A 16,259-nucleotide genomic window follows, 5' to 3' on the forward strand; every position below is an offset into this window, starting at 1 on the left:
TTTATAAAAATGTCTAAAGAAAAGGAACAGGTGGTGTATGAGTTGCATAAACCAGCACGAAAAAATTATCCTCGTCGACGAACAATAATCAAAGGAATCGATGACTTGTGGCAGATGGATTTGGCTGAAATGCGTCCTTATGCGCACCAAAATAAAAATTACAAACTAATACTAGTTGTAATTGATTGTTTTTCAAAATTTGTTTGGACACGCCCTCTAAAGAACAAAACAGGTGAGGAAATTACTCGGGCATTTTCGGATATTCTCGCCCATACTCAACGAGTTCCGAAAAACCTACAATCTGATCAGGGAACCGAATTTTACAACAGAAAATTTCAAAATTTAATGAAAAAACACGAAATTAATCATTACAGCACCTACACGGTTAAGAAGGCTGCCATTTGTGAAAGAGTTATTAGAACGTTGAAAGCAAAGTTGTACAAGTATTTCAGTTTACATGGATCATACAAATGGCTAGATGCACTACCTACAGTCACTGAGGAATACAACAATACAAAGCACAGTAAAACAGGATACAAGCCATCTCATGTCAACAAATCCAACGAAAAAGCCATTTTAAACAAAAGTTATAGTCATTTAAAGATTGCTGGTCCACGAAGATTTAAAGTTGGCGACATTGTACGTATATCAAAGGCAAAACATTTCTTTGAAAAGGCCTACACGCCCAATTGGACTACAGAATTATTTAGAATTGTACAAGTTAAGATAACGAATCCTATAACGTATTTGCTCAAAGACATGCAAGGTACACTGATTAGCGGCGTGTTTTACGAAGAAGAATTACAGAAAACAAAAAATCCCGACATTTACTTGGTTGAAAAAGTACTTAGACGAAAAGGCAATAAGATGTATGTTAAATGGTTAGGATTGGATAGCAAACACAACAGCTGGATTACTAGTTCAGATGTAGTTTAAGGATCTATATTTCGATACGCCGCGTAGACATACATTTTTTAGAAAATGCTGACAATTACACGAAAAGAGTGGGGGATTGAAAAAGTATAAATTCTCTCAGCAACCATCCGTCACATTCAGTTTGAGTTTCTCCAACCGACTTGTGTATTCAGTTGCAACAGCAGTAATATGGCTTCTCAAGATAGCGGATACGAAAGTGAAGAGACAATTATCTACGACGCTGAATTAGATCGAGTACTGGAAAAATATGAAGAAGCTGCCAAAGATGAGCCATATTATCTATTGGAAACTACCTATCCAATAGGATGTTTTCACATAAAAATTGGTCTATCTCCAGCTCGACAGTTTTCTCCATCCATTATTCTGTACCAACATGGTAAATGTACAAGAATCAGTTTAAACACATTCGAGTGGACTACCCTAATTGAGATGTTTATACAAATTATGGAAGAATTTTTCATACCACCTTTGCCCACCTGTTCCGATGAGTACGATCCAATCGAATTTGAGTGTGGTGATTTCTGCAAACTAAGACAATTGGTAATGGAAAATGTAAAGTTCCTGACTATCGAGAAACATGGAATCGAATATTATTTATGTGAAGATGATGTAAGCCAGATCCTGAGAGCAAACATTGATTTAGTGTCTCAACGAGTGTCGTTATTCGACAATTTACAGTTTTTTTCGTATTATAGAAATGTTGTATACTTTATTCAGCAAAATTGTCATAAGAGTAACAGTTTATATAGTCGACTTCACGCTTTAACTGCGTTTTGTGGAATTTTTCCAGATACTTTGTTAAGTCAAGCTTTGAATGAATATGTATGGTATTATAGCAATAAAGTTGTAAATGATTTGGATAATTGTTAATAAATAATATTAATAAAATATGTTGTCTTTTATTTTTTGACTTTAGAGAGTGTAACAGAGGTTATCAGAGGTCAGCAGAGGGTAGCAGAGCGCAGCAGAGGGTAGCATAGGGTAACAGAGGGTAGCAGAGGGTCACAGAGGATAACAGAGGCTAGCAGAGGGTACCAGAGACGTATAGACGTCATCAGAGACAAGCTAACAGAAGGCACAGACGATCACAGAGCGGTATAAGGGGTCAGCAGAGTGTAGCAGAGCGGAGCAGAAGGTAATAGAGATTAGCAGACGGTAGCAGAGCGCAGCAGAGGATAGCAAGTCGAATGTCACGTCATTCACGTTCAAATGTCACGTCCTACGTCAAATGTCACGTCATTCACGTCACTCATTCACGTTCAAATGTCACGTTCTGCGTCGAATTTCACGTCATTCACGTCACGTCATTCACGTCACTCATTCACGTTCAAATGTCACGTTCTGCGTCGAATTTCACGTCATTCACGTCACGTCATTTACGTCCTACGTCACGTCACGTCATTCACGTCACGTCATTCACGTTCTGCGTCGAATTTCACGTCATTCACGTCCTACGTCGAATGTCACATATCTACGTCAAATGTCACGTTCTGCGTCGAATTTCACGTCATTCACGTCATATTTCACGCCAAATGCCACGTTCTGAGTCAAATGTCGGACGGAAAACTGAACAATGTCATATAAATGTCACGTCATACGTCAAATGTCACGTTCTGTTAGGCACTATACGGAAAAGAAGAAGAATTGACAGTTGGCTTCTGTGTCGTTACCGCTTTCATTTGACACCCCATACGTCAAAATCGGACCAATGACAACAAAGATGTCGAATGTCACGTTCTGTTAGGCACTATACGGAAAAGAAGAAGAATTGACAAACGAAAAGAAGAAGAAGAATTGACAGTTGGCTTCTGTGTCACCAGCGCTTTTATTTGACACCCCATACGTCAAAATCGGACCAATAGCAACAAAGATATGCTGTAATGCCGTTTTGGCACTGCCGCCATCTTTGTTTTTGTCTCAACTTATTCGTTACTCCCTCCCCGTTCTGACGAGCCCTCTTACGTCAAAATCGGACCAATAGCAACGAAAATATGCTGTAATGCCGTTTTGGCAATGCCGCCATCTTTGTTTTTTGTCTCAACTTATTCGTTACCCCCTCCCCGTTCCGACGAGCCCTCTTACGTCAAAATCGGACCAATAGAAACGAAGATATGACGTAATGCCCTTTTGGCATATTCCGATGCGCACGCCACATACTGCATTCAACCCCCTTTTTCATCCCCTTTCCAACGATACGTCACACGTCATCCTACGTTAAGCCGTTTGGCATTTATTAATATTTAAGGGTTGCGATTTAGGGGATGTGCCAGAACATACATAGGTTATCTACTGGTGTTGATATTTGGTTTAGAGTTGTGACTGCATAGCTCCACTAAAGACGCATATATGCAGAAATAGCTATCTGGAGATGGTGGTCCAACTCTGAATAAAATTAAAACAAAACCTGCTTTTATCTTTGTCATCTTTACTCAGATTTGAGTATTTGAAACTGTCTTTCGGTCCTTTTCCTAGACGCAACGAAGGTAAATACGTGGCAAGTGTCCTTTATTTGCTTTCTTCTCTAATTTTCGTCGTCTCTTGTGCTTATATATTGTAAAAGCCAGTGATACAGGATGCAGCCAGAAAGGAGTTTCTTAACGAAAAGTCTTGGATTTAAAATATTGTTTATTATTTTTTTTCAACTATTTTAATTGTTTAAATGTAGGAAACTTTGTATCTAGGGCTTCTCGTATTCCAGATATTTTTAAAGTTTTATAGGATAACAAAAACCGTTCTATACACAGACATTTCTTGATGAGTTTAGTACAGATTTTTTTAAAAGAAGTCTTACAAACAAGCCAAGGCCATATAAGACAAATTAAATAGGTGATGTTGGTGACTAGCTTGTTATTACTAAGCCTTAAGCCCTTTTTCTCCACTGGACACACTGGGCACGTGCCCAGGGTCCCGCGATCGGTTGGGGCCCCCTAGTCGTTACTCGATTATTAAATGAAAACTGAATTGCTTAGCTAAGCACGGAATAATGATTAACATACAAAACATTTAGGTTTAAAAACAGATTATATAATTAGCCTCAGGGATAAATTTGATTACTTCGAATCGTCCGCCAAAGAAAAATACACGGAATCTGATTATAAAGACCTATCCCAAAGAACCAGACTTAAAAGCTCACGTCAGACTTTTTTTAATTATTGCACCATCAGTCCAACTGAATGAATGGAAAAGAAAGATTCAGAGTCGAAACCTTTATCTCCATAATTGAGATTAAGTTCGTATAGAAACAATAATAGTCAACGGTTTGAACATTTTTTCGCTTGAGAACTCTGAATTCCGAAGAGTTGATACAAAGGTGCAAATGATTTGCTGGAATCTATTATGCAGACGTAAATGAGTTAGAAATGGAATGTCTGCATTTAACATAATACTTGAAAATTAATCAAAATAATGAAATAACTAATAGTATACTGGAAATATATCATCTTTTAAAAGAGAACAAAACTGAAGACATCTTTCCTAATGTAGAAATGGCACTGAGAATCTTTTTACGCATGATGGTGGGGAACTGCAAAGTGAAACGAATAAAATTTGAATGAAGAAGCACAATGGTTCAAGAGAGATTAAAAATTTTGTCGCTAATGTCAATTGAATATGATATGTTTTGAAATCATAGATTTTGAAGATGTGATTAACGATTTTCCGGAGACTAGAACTTTCTAGACCTAGGAATACGAGAATGGGAAAAACAAGCAAAGGAAAGCAAAACATGGTCAACTATAGTCAAGTAAGCAAAACACACATAACGCCGAAAGGACCTCCTCAAAAAAGAAATAAGAAAGTCATATTTTAGATAAATAAAGTTTAGAACTTTTGAGGAGTTATGCGTGTCGCTGGCCTCCACACCATATAAAACTTTAGAGCCTAGAACCTCAACGGGCGACCATGGCCCTCCATGGGCTGTCAGTGGTCACCCATGATGATGATGATTATTAACGTTATTGCTCAACTCAAATCTAGAAGGGTGCCTCTTCAATCAGCATATATAGGTACATACTTATAAGGACTAATCGTGGATGCTAATTACTTTGTGTGTATTAAATCATTTTAATTATCTATTCATAACTATCTAATGTTACTGTAAAGGAATAAAAGTAAAGCTAAAACTTTGCATATCTATGTATATTCTTTTTCTATTGGCTCCGTGCGTCTCCCCTCTACTTACAGTCACGTGACACGCTGTCAGATTTTGTCAGGACGTTTTAACATTGGGTCTTTTGGGATTATTTTGTTAAACTTGAATATTTTATTTTGTAGTGATAATAACCGAATACAATTGTTAGAATTCATTAGTTATTAATTTATACTGTAATTTATAGTGCAACAAAAATATTTTCTTTTTCGTTAATAAAGATTTATTGACATAAACTGCGATAGTGAGGTTATGTATACAAAATCAAACTGATAATCAATATTGGAAATAGAAGAATTTATATCAGATTAAGTGCGTTTTTATTTTCTGTTTATATTAATACGTAATATTACTAGCGGGACACGGCATTTTTTTTAAATGTCTCATTTAAACATACACAAAGCGTCCTGACAAAATTTCAAAAAACCGCCACCATGAGCAGGTCGGTCGATTTTGCTTTGACACTTTGTTAACGCTCAGTGCGAATTCTAACAAAATAGTGCTTTATTATAGACCATGGGCCCCATTTTCCTAATGTAGCCATGACCTCTAATATGTGAATGATGGCCCTGGTTATTACCTGATATTATTGTGCTAAGAATGAAGTGATTCTTAATCTTTAGTAACTCTAATCGCCTCTGCTAAAAAAGTAAAATGTTTCGATGTTATTATTATCTTAATCTTATCATCTCTCTTAATCCAGTTGTAAATACGCGTTTTACCAGGGGTTAAGGTCCTCCAAATTACTTCCGAATTTTTTTATCTACCGATTTGCTTGTTACTCTGAGTGGATCTTGGCGGATAGTACATGGGTAGATTGTTTTACGAAGAACTTCTCCTTTATCGTTGATTGGCTCGGTATTTGAAGCACAACTATCTTCTTCTTGGGGGGCTGTCTCCTTTAGTGGAGGTTAGTGACTACACTGGCAAATATGTCTCTGTCTAATGCGGATCTAAACAAAGATATTGAATCAAGGCTAGTCCAGTCTCTGATATTTGAAGCCATGAATTCTGGCCCTATCGGGATCATTCTTTTCTCATCACTGAAGAGACTCGAAGCATTTGAGATGTGGTGCTATAGACGCATGTTGAGGATTCCCTGGATAGACAGAGTTACCAACGAAGAAGTTCTACATAGAATGGGTACAGAGCGAGAACTAGTCGTAACCATAAAACGTCGTAAACTGGAATACCTGGGCCATATAATGCGCAATGAACAACGATATGACCTACTTCGGACCATACTTCACGGTAAAGTGCATGGGAAAAGAGGTCCAGGACGAAGAAGGATATCCTGGCTGCATAACCTGCGAAAATGGTTTAACTTAACCACTACCGGACTTTTCAGGGCAGCAGTCAACAAAGTCAGAATAGCCATGTTATTGTCCAACATCCGTAACGGATAGGCACCATAAGAAGATAGCAATACAGAAAACGACATCTAAAGTAAGTTGATATTAGCGCTACTGTTACAAAATACGCTTTTCATAAATCCTTGTCAAGGTACCTCTTTTCTAGCTGTTACTTTTTGTTTATGTATAACTATCTTTTTCTTAATGTGCCTTGTCCGTTGCGGACGTTGGCTATCATCATAGCAATTTTAATTTTGTTTGCGGGGTTTCTGAATAACTCGATCGATGTTAGTCCAAACCATTGACGTAAGTTTTGAAGCCATGAGTGTCTTCTTCTTCCGAGTCCGCGTTTGCTTTCTATTTTAATGCATGACTATGCCTTAAAAAAAGGGGTATGTGATATGTAATACCATTCTTATTATGCCCTTTCTGCCAACGGAAAAACTGTGTTATGAGTCGAGAACTGCAATCAATGTAGTAAATTTTCTAAAAGAAACTAATCTATTTTATGAGCAGTAATGTAACAGAAATTATAAATAAAAAAACGATTTGTTAATTTTTGTTAACAATAATCAAAGATTCTTTCTTTTTGTTAATAAAAATCCCGAGACAGTTGGATTTTTATTTTTAAATTATGATTTTTACTTTATCGTACTACATACGTAGTATGAGTATAATAGATAAAGTTATAGGATCGTACAAAAAAATTTTTTTCAGATTTCACTTTTTTTCGACGTTTTGAGTCCCCCTGAGTCTAAAAAGCAAATAAAAAACATGTCGGAAGTATGTACGTACGTATGTAAAGTTACGGCCATTGAAAAGTTTACAGGCTTACGTATCTAGGAGCCGATTTTTTAAATTATTACCTCGTTCTTTTACGTCAAAGTGACGTTAACAGTGGTGTATCTAGAATATGTTATTTGAAATTAAAAAATAAAAATAGTATAGAAATATATTTTACAAAGTTTAACAAAATGGAAAGTATAGAAAGAAGTTTTTTTTGAATGGAATGGATTATGGTCTTAGTAATGAAAACAATGAAGTCTGGTTTGAAAATACCTATTTTATTTTATATCTATCCAAAATTATCCAATCTTTGTTTGATTTTCCATATATGCACATATATGGCTCACGTCTAAATCTGCAGCAACTTGTCTTAAAAACCAGCCTTCTTCGAGTTTGCCAATTGCTCTTGCTTTTGTGCATCATTCAAATTCATTATAACCATTTTGGAGGAGTTTGATATATCGTCATTTTATGTTTCAACACTCGCGAAATTGTTGACAAGCATTGACTTTTTGACTTTGACATTTATGAAATCCGTACGACACTGCAATTTTACAGTATTACAATATAAAAATTAAGGTGTAAACTATTCAGTGATCGTAACTGTACATACGTACGTACGTATGTACACTTCGCGTCAAAAAAAACTGGTACACTTTTTTTTCCCAATGTAAACCTGTGTTTAGACTGAACACAATGGCTCGTGAATCACGGCGTTGTTGCCAGCACAGATAATGGAATTGCACTAAATCTAAATACAAAAAATAACGTTCAAAAATCATGGTGGTGAATCGTAAAACGGGCCATAGGTAACTTAATGTAAAATTCTAAACTGTTAAATTCCTGCTTCCCTAATCATTTTACAACAAAAATCATGAGAAGCTATTTGTATGGGATTAAAATCTGTATTAAAAACAAAAGCTAAAATTGTTCTAGGATTTAAACACATTCCAACGTTTTGAAAAATACCTACATTTGCCACAGTAGGCATGTGTGTAAAAGTTAGGCCCACGTTATTATTTACCTTATTGTTCGCACACTATTGACTGAATAAAACATCTTTATTATTATTACTTTCTCCTCAACTGAGGCTATCTTATCAATTTTATTATTTTTTTAAACAAGAAATGATAAAATAAAAATTTTGACAGTTCAAATTGTCAATATTTATAATAACTTCACTGTGACGGAACGCAACCGATACATATTATGGTAATGTGTGTGGCCTTACTTTGGCGTATTTCTGTGAAAAATTCATATTATATTTCTCATAATTCGAAAAAACAATTAATACATTTAATAAAACACATTGAACATTTTGACAGGCGACAGTTTCCACCTATGTGCTTAATATTTCAGCAGTTTCGAATTTTATCGTAATACATAATATTTAAGTTTTACAATTGTTCACTGTAAAAGTTATTCATTTTGTATTAATTTCAAATTTTAATTTTTCCAGTGTGTTTTATTTATTTTATTAGTATCCCACAACTTTACGAGAAACCCTTCACATTTCTCGATTTCAAATTAAACATAATAATTGAATGTCATGTCTAGAGTTATTATCTGTCATTCATATCATATCTGTCATAAATTATAATAGATCACGAATTAATTTATGGGTACTTAATTGAGATGATGTAACATTACAAAATTAATAAAAGAATTTTTTACGATGCATGTTTAAATAAATGTGACTGACTAATCGAGAATGCTCGATGTTGTTTTAATTTTTAGTAAAAATACTAAAAACTTGCGGTCTGGCAATATTTTAGTTGAACTGGCAACGTTGCCTAGAAATAAGAATGACATATGTGAAAAGACCAATTTACACAACTAGAAAAACACGATTTTCGGTTATAAGACTTGTACCAGTTTTTTTTGACGCGAAGTGTACGTATGTCGCCACCGCCCAGCAAAAACTACTGGACCGATTTCGATGAAATTCGGTATGAGTAAGTTTAAGAGAATTTTGTCGAGAAACTAAGGGCCGGTTGTTCGAACGCTAATCAACAATGATTATTATAAAATATTCAATTACTGTCACCAACTGTCAATGTCAACTTTGTTTGGGTTGCTGAAAACATAATTGATTACAATTTTGAGACTAGATAATCAATTAACATAACAATTATTAACATAATCGATTAATAAATCTCATAATTATTGTAATTAAGTATGTTATGTAACCCAAACAAAGTTGACATTGACAGTTGGTGACAGTAATTAAATATTTGATAATGATCATTGTTGATTAGCGTTCGAACAACCGGCCCTAAGCTTTTGAAAAAACCACTCAAAGGGGGGCCGAAATAGGGAGTTATTTGTGGCCCATTTTTGCAAATTTTGACCGAAACGAATGAAATTTAACTTAAAGTTAGCTCATCGATAGGTAAATATAAATACGGAATTTGACATTTCCAAATCCAAAATGGCGGCCAGCATGGCTGACCGCCCACCCGACACATTCCCCTACCAATCTAAAAACTTGTTAAAGATAAATTTAATTTGAAAAAATATTTATATAGCCTAAAGATGCGGATAACAAGAATATCATGGTTTTTCATAAATAGTTATGGGTTGCCTATATTTAAGGGGTCAAAATTTGACATAAATTTGAACTAGATTTTCTCAAAAATGCCTCCAAGGAATTTGTTTATTTTTTGATATATTTTTGATATCCTATCGGTAAATTGAATTACATTAGTCAGATTTTTTAACTCCTCATAGGAGGGGAGTTATGGATTTTTTATAAAAAAATATTCGAGTGACCGTAACTTCCTCTGTAATAGAAACTAAAATTTAAAATTTGGCAGACATATAGAGTACTTTATTATCTATTATCACAATAAATTTTACCCTCAATATGGCTTCCGGTTGAACCGGAAATGAAAAAAAATCTTAATTTTTTAAATATGCCCTGCATGTTTTCACATATTATGAAAGAATTCAAAATTACCTTTCCAATGACATAAAATTCGTTGCTGTAGCTCAAAAACTCAAAAAATTTAAGAAAATAGAAATTTTGCTAGAATCTTGTGTGTGTGTCCTCTCTCACGCGATCATAGCAGAGCATTATTATAGGGCAGTCAATGAGAGTATTTAGCTCCGAATTCCATCCTACTACATCGATGTACTTGATATTTTCACAGTAAGTAGGGAATAGCTCAAGAAACAAAATCTACCCTATACACTATGGAGCTTTTATCTTGGGGCAATTCCCACCCCTTCAAGGGGGTGGAAAATTTGTTGGTCAAAATAAGCATGGAAGTGGCTAGAGAACCTATTTTTAAGCAAAAACTGATCTATACTTTTTTTTTGAGAACTCAATACTTTTTGAGTTATGCGTAGTTGAAAATTGGCCATTTTCATTGAATAATTACACCTTTTCCGACGGTTTTTTGTGAATACCTTAAAAACTATGCATCGAACTAAAAACACTATATAAAACATTTTTTAGATTATAAATAACAAAGAGATTCGTTCCTTCGTAAATAATCTATTTATAATACAAAAAGAGATAATGGTAGGTGAAAAGAGTTTGTTTTTTGGTGCATGGTTAAATTCGTGTATTCAACTTGAAATAACAGAGGAACGGTAGGTTTTAGGTGTATAATGCTTTCAACGCCTTTTGTAGTGTTTGAAAAGGCCTTTGAAACGAGCACCGTTAAATGTCGGTTACATTCAAACTAAGCGAGATATGGCGCCAAAAATTTATGACTAATGTACTTTAAGGAAAAACGAGAAGTACATACATTTAACCCCCCATCCACCAAAATTTAAATGCATTGTTTTTCTTCTGCAATACCTTTTAATATAGTGTTATTTCTACTTTCAAAAACTTGAACGGGTTTAAAATGAATGGTTTTTGTAAAAAAAATGTGATCAAATTATAGAATGCATTTTTAAATTTTCTTAAAAATTTCCTTTTTCTCCATGTAATTCGAAAATAAAAATGTTCCACCCCCGAGAAGTGGTGGGAACCGTCCCCGTGATAAAAGCGCCATAGTATATAGGATAGACTTTGAATCAGGAGATTTGGCTACTCCCAAAATTTCATTAAAATCCATGTAGTAGGAGAGAATTCGGAGGTAATGTATTGTTCTTAATCTCGCGCATTGACTGACGTAATAGAAATAGAATGAAATGCAAATATTGTAAACTATTAATTTCTCAGAAAAATGAACTAATTTGAAATGAAAGTATTTGAAATATTCTATTGATTTATGCAATAATCTATACATCCATAGTGTGTCCCGAAATATGGCATCGAACATTTTCTCAAATGCAGGAATGTCCAAATGTGCAAATGTCCAAGTAATGAAGCTTAAAATAGGACAAAACCTCGCAATTTTTACAGAATGGATCGATTTGCTTGAAAATGTGAGAGTAAGTAGTGGATAGTCCAAGGATCAAAATGTATATGATGCCGAAAGGCGCTTTTACCATGGGGGTGGTTGCCACCCCATGTCGATGGTGAAAATTTTTTAATATATTTTGACCACAAAAGTTGGTAAAAATATTCATTCTAAGCAAAAAATGTTCTATATATTTTTTTGATAAAATTAATAGTTTTCGATTTATTCGCTATCGAAAGTGTTAGTTTTATATTAAAAAAAAATAATGTTTTTAATCTGTTTTCTGCAAATAACTCAAAAAGTTTTCGTTTTATCAAAACAACTTTGCTTAACAAAAATGTACCTTTTTGAAAAATCAATAAAACCATTTTTTAAAATTTTCTTTAAGACCAATAGTAATCGAGCTATACTTTATTATATGTTAGCTCTTCTTCGTCAAATGCTAAATATTGTAGTTTCAAAGTCAAAAGACGGGAAAACTATGCATTTTTTGAGCATAATTTGTTTAAACTAATTTGAAGTATTTAAAAATATCTATCTCCAGAAACAAAAAAAAAGTCTTTAGCTCAAAAATTAAGTGGCTTATAATGAAAAGAATATCAGACCCTATATTTTTCAGCGAAAAAGTGATCGAAAGCCAACCCCTAATCACCACCCTGATTAAAATTAGTCATTGACCTTAGTTCGTCTTCTTTATTTATGTATTATTAATATGTTCTAGAAGTTTAACTGGTTTAGAATGATTAGTTTAAAAAAAAATGGTGTCAAAAGCAAATATCATTTTGAAGTTTGGTAAAAAATTCCCTTTTCTTCAGAATAGAAAGATTATCATGAGAGATACGAAAAAAATATTTAAATATGAAATTGCAGCTTATTTAATTCCCAAGAACCTGGTTTAAAAAAATTTTTTCTACGGTAAAAATTGAGTGAGCTATTGACAATTAAATCTTGTAATAACATGCAAAAATCACCTTTACCAACCCTTTCAAAGTCACCACTTTTTGCGACTGAGGATTTTAAAAGGATTTAATATTAATAGTCTTATAGATCTTGTAAAAACCTACAAAATTATTTTTTACCAAACTTTCTAAGATAAAAGTTAAAAAGGTAACGGTTAAAAAATCAATATATATTTTTGAAAAAAAAAGAAATCCAATTGGAAGCATAATAATGTAAGTTAGTTTTGCTTTTAGTCATTGGTCTTATTCATTCTTCTTTATTTATGTATTATTAATAGATTCTAGAAGTTTGACTGGCTTAGAAGGATTAGTTTTTAAAAAACAGGAGTTAAAAGCGAATAACGAATTTTTGTAGCTTGGTAAAAAATGCCATTTTCTTCAGAATATAAAGATTAGCATCAGAGATACGAAAAAATGTTTCAATATAAAATTGTAGGTTATTCAATTCCCTAGAACTTGGTTTAAAAAAATTTTTCTACGGCAAAAATTGAGTGAATGGTAAATGAGTATATATCGAAAAACATTGAATTTTTCTGTATAAAACTCACACTTTCGATAGCGAATAAATCGAAAAGTATTAATTTTATCAAAAAAATGTATAAAACATTTTTTGCTTAGAATGAATGTTTTTATCAACTTTTGTAGTCAAAATATAATAAAAAATTTCCACCCCTAAGATGGGGTGGCAACAGCCCCCATGTTCGGCATCATATAGATTTTGATCCTTGAACTATCCACTACTTATTCTCAAATTTTCAAGCAAATCGATCCATTCTGTAAAAATTGCGAGGTGAAATGCTTCGGTTCCTGGACTATTAATGATATGCGTAGAACCATAAAATATTTTTAAGTGTATAAGGTGTTTCTGAAATATCAAAATAACGAGTAACTTTGCTATTTTTATAGAATGCCAGTATCCAGTAGGATAACGATAATAGATCGGTACGATAAAGTTCTCGGGCGGCCCTTCCGTCCAGCGTTTTGAAATATTATGTGCCAAATTTATTTAACTCAAAATACATTTTACTGCTGTCAGAAAATGTAAAAGATTTTTTTTGTCACAAATAAACATTGCTATTCGCTTAGATTAAATGGCAAGTAGCCACCCACCTGCCTCTTGTCAGTTTGAACATTTAATTTAAGCGAAAAGCAATGTTTATTTATCAAATAAACATTTTATTCTCCTTTCTGACAGCAATAAAATGTATTTTGAGTTAAATAAATTACGTACATTCTTCTTTATGCGGCAATTAATGTAATTCGAAAAAATTTTGTTGGCCACCCTGTATAAATAATAATGTTAAGATATATATTACTAAATAGAGAATTGAATAACTTTTCAAAGGAGCTACCACACGACCCCTATTCCTGTTTAAAAAAATCACCGATTATGTCATCACGCCCAAATGGATGACATCACTATTATCGTATATATGTCAAAAACTCATAATTTAAAAATAAAAATCAAACTCATTTTTCTCCAAAGTGGCCTATTCTCGAAAAAATGAATTTATTCCATAATTTAGAACCTCTCTGTATATGTATAAGATAACAGTTTAACAAAGGTAACATAGCCTTTTATAGATTAATTATTATTAATTAAAAAAGCCTAATATATTTCTCAAGACACGCTAATGAAAAGTGCGTGCAAACATCTAGACGTCCATCTTTTAGTAAGTAGATAAATCAGTAAATCAGCATACACATTTCGCCACCGCGCTTTCAACGCAAGGGGGCTAGACGGGGGAGCTGAACCCTAAAAATATTGATTTTCTTTGTTTGTACTATTTTTATTTTTCTATTACAAGAAAGTTGGAGCCAAATTGTAATACAGTAGAGTAGAAATTATTTGGTTTTGGGTTTGCAGAAGTCGACGATTTATTAGAAATTATATTAATTATTATTTACTTGCAGCTCTATTGTGCTTCAATGTGCTATCTATGAATTCACAATGATAATAAAAAATTATGAGTGGAAATTACTACCAGAAAAAAAATGTAATAAAAATAGAAAGTGTCCGTCACATAGACACATACTTAACTAATACAGTACATCCACTCCTACCTTGTGGAGAAAAAATAATATGGATGACCAGCCGAAAACGAAACAAAAGCATTATTTGAAAGAATAATAAATAAGAAACAACTACGGCAATATTTTTAAAAAAGCCAGCTATATGTCAATTTTTGATTAAAGGATGGCACGTTTTTCCGGTACTTTTGATTATTTATTTTACCTTAAGCCCTAAGCTAATGTAAAAATCACCCCAACATTTTTTAACGTCAATGGGGGCCAAATAACACATCTTTTGCAATATCTCACAAATCCCCATACACTAGTTTCGACCCAATATTCTTTTATATGATTTATTAATAAAATTCATTTTAAAATTAATATTTTTCGCTGGTTATTTCTTAGTTCACTAAATGATGAAAATATTGACCTTCGACGTTAATAAAATGATAAAGGTTTGTTCGAAATGTTCTTCTATATTTCGAAGCATTCAGTGAGTAATTTGTAGGTACATATCCGTTGACAATTCGTTCACGTACCTTAATCTTGAAGTGAAAGATGGTGGTGTTCTGTAGATGTTACTTTTTATATGTCTTCACAAAAAAATCAAGGAAAACACTTTTATTAACCGTGGAGGCCATTCGATGCTGCCTCTAATCCCAATCCAATGCCGAAGAAAATTTTGTTATAAATATTGACTATAAATATTGAACATGTAAATCAAAATGTGAAGGAGCACTTTCCTTCGCTGAAAAGTCAAATTATTATCGTATTGTTGATCATTTTCAATAATATCACTCACAACCGAATTAATCACGTCTTCCAGTAATTTTAAATACATTTTCACCCGTCAAGAGGCCAGGAAAAAATGATCCCACCAGTCAAACACCAAAAAGACCATCCTATACTTTTAATTTTTGCGGTTGCTGTGTGTGTACCCCGTGGAAAATCCTGGCGATTTAATCAGACTGAAAATATTAAAGAAAGACTATTAATTGTTCAATACTCACTCACTGTCTATTTCACAATGGCCTATTTTTAAATGCATGGATAAAGCAGGATAAGGCCATGGGTACATAATTCGCAAATATTTTACGGCTGTCCCTTCTTTTTCTGCCTTTAGATGGCAAATTACGTGTAGTAAAATACGTGTAAATATTACTAGAATGTCATTCTACTTGACAATGTCATAATTAATTTAAAGAGATGGCTTTTGAATGTTCTTGGATAACTGTTATTTGTATAAATGCAAATTATTAATTCAGTTAATAAATGTGATAATTTTTTCACTATGTATTCAGCGATTGTAATAATTTATATGTACAACAAAAACTAATACTCAGTCGAGAAAAGAGAAAAAGTGTTAAAGATATTTTTTAATAATATATTGTTACTATGGAACGCTTACAATTTTGAACATCTTTAACAACAAAATACTTGGATCACAGAATATATCTTGATGTATTCTCTGCTTGGATCTTCCATAAATAATACACAATAAATAACTTTTTCTACGGCCGTGCTATATACATATATATATAAAATACCTTGATTTTAAACCGGCATATGATAGAATTAATAGAAAAACTTTTTTGAAGCAATGAGCCACCTGTCTATCCCAAGTAAGTTATTCGTTGAGGCTAATAAGATGACCTGGCCATGGGGGGCCCCGCAGGTGCCCCTTTTTTGACCGTACATTGAGTTTAAC

The sequence above is a fragment of the Diabrotica virgifera genome, chromosome 2 (assembly GCF_917563875.1).
Source record: "Diabrotica virgifera virgifera chromosome 2, PGI_DIABVI_V3a".
Taxonomy (NCBI): domain Eukaryota; kingdom Metazoa; phylum Arthropoda; class Insecta; order Coleoptera; family Chrysomelidae; genus Diabrotica; species Diabrotica virgifera.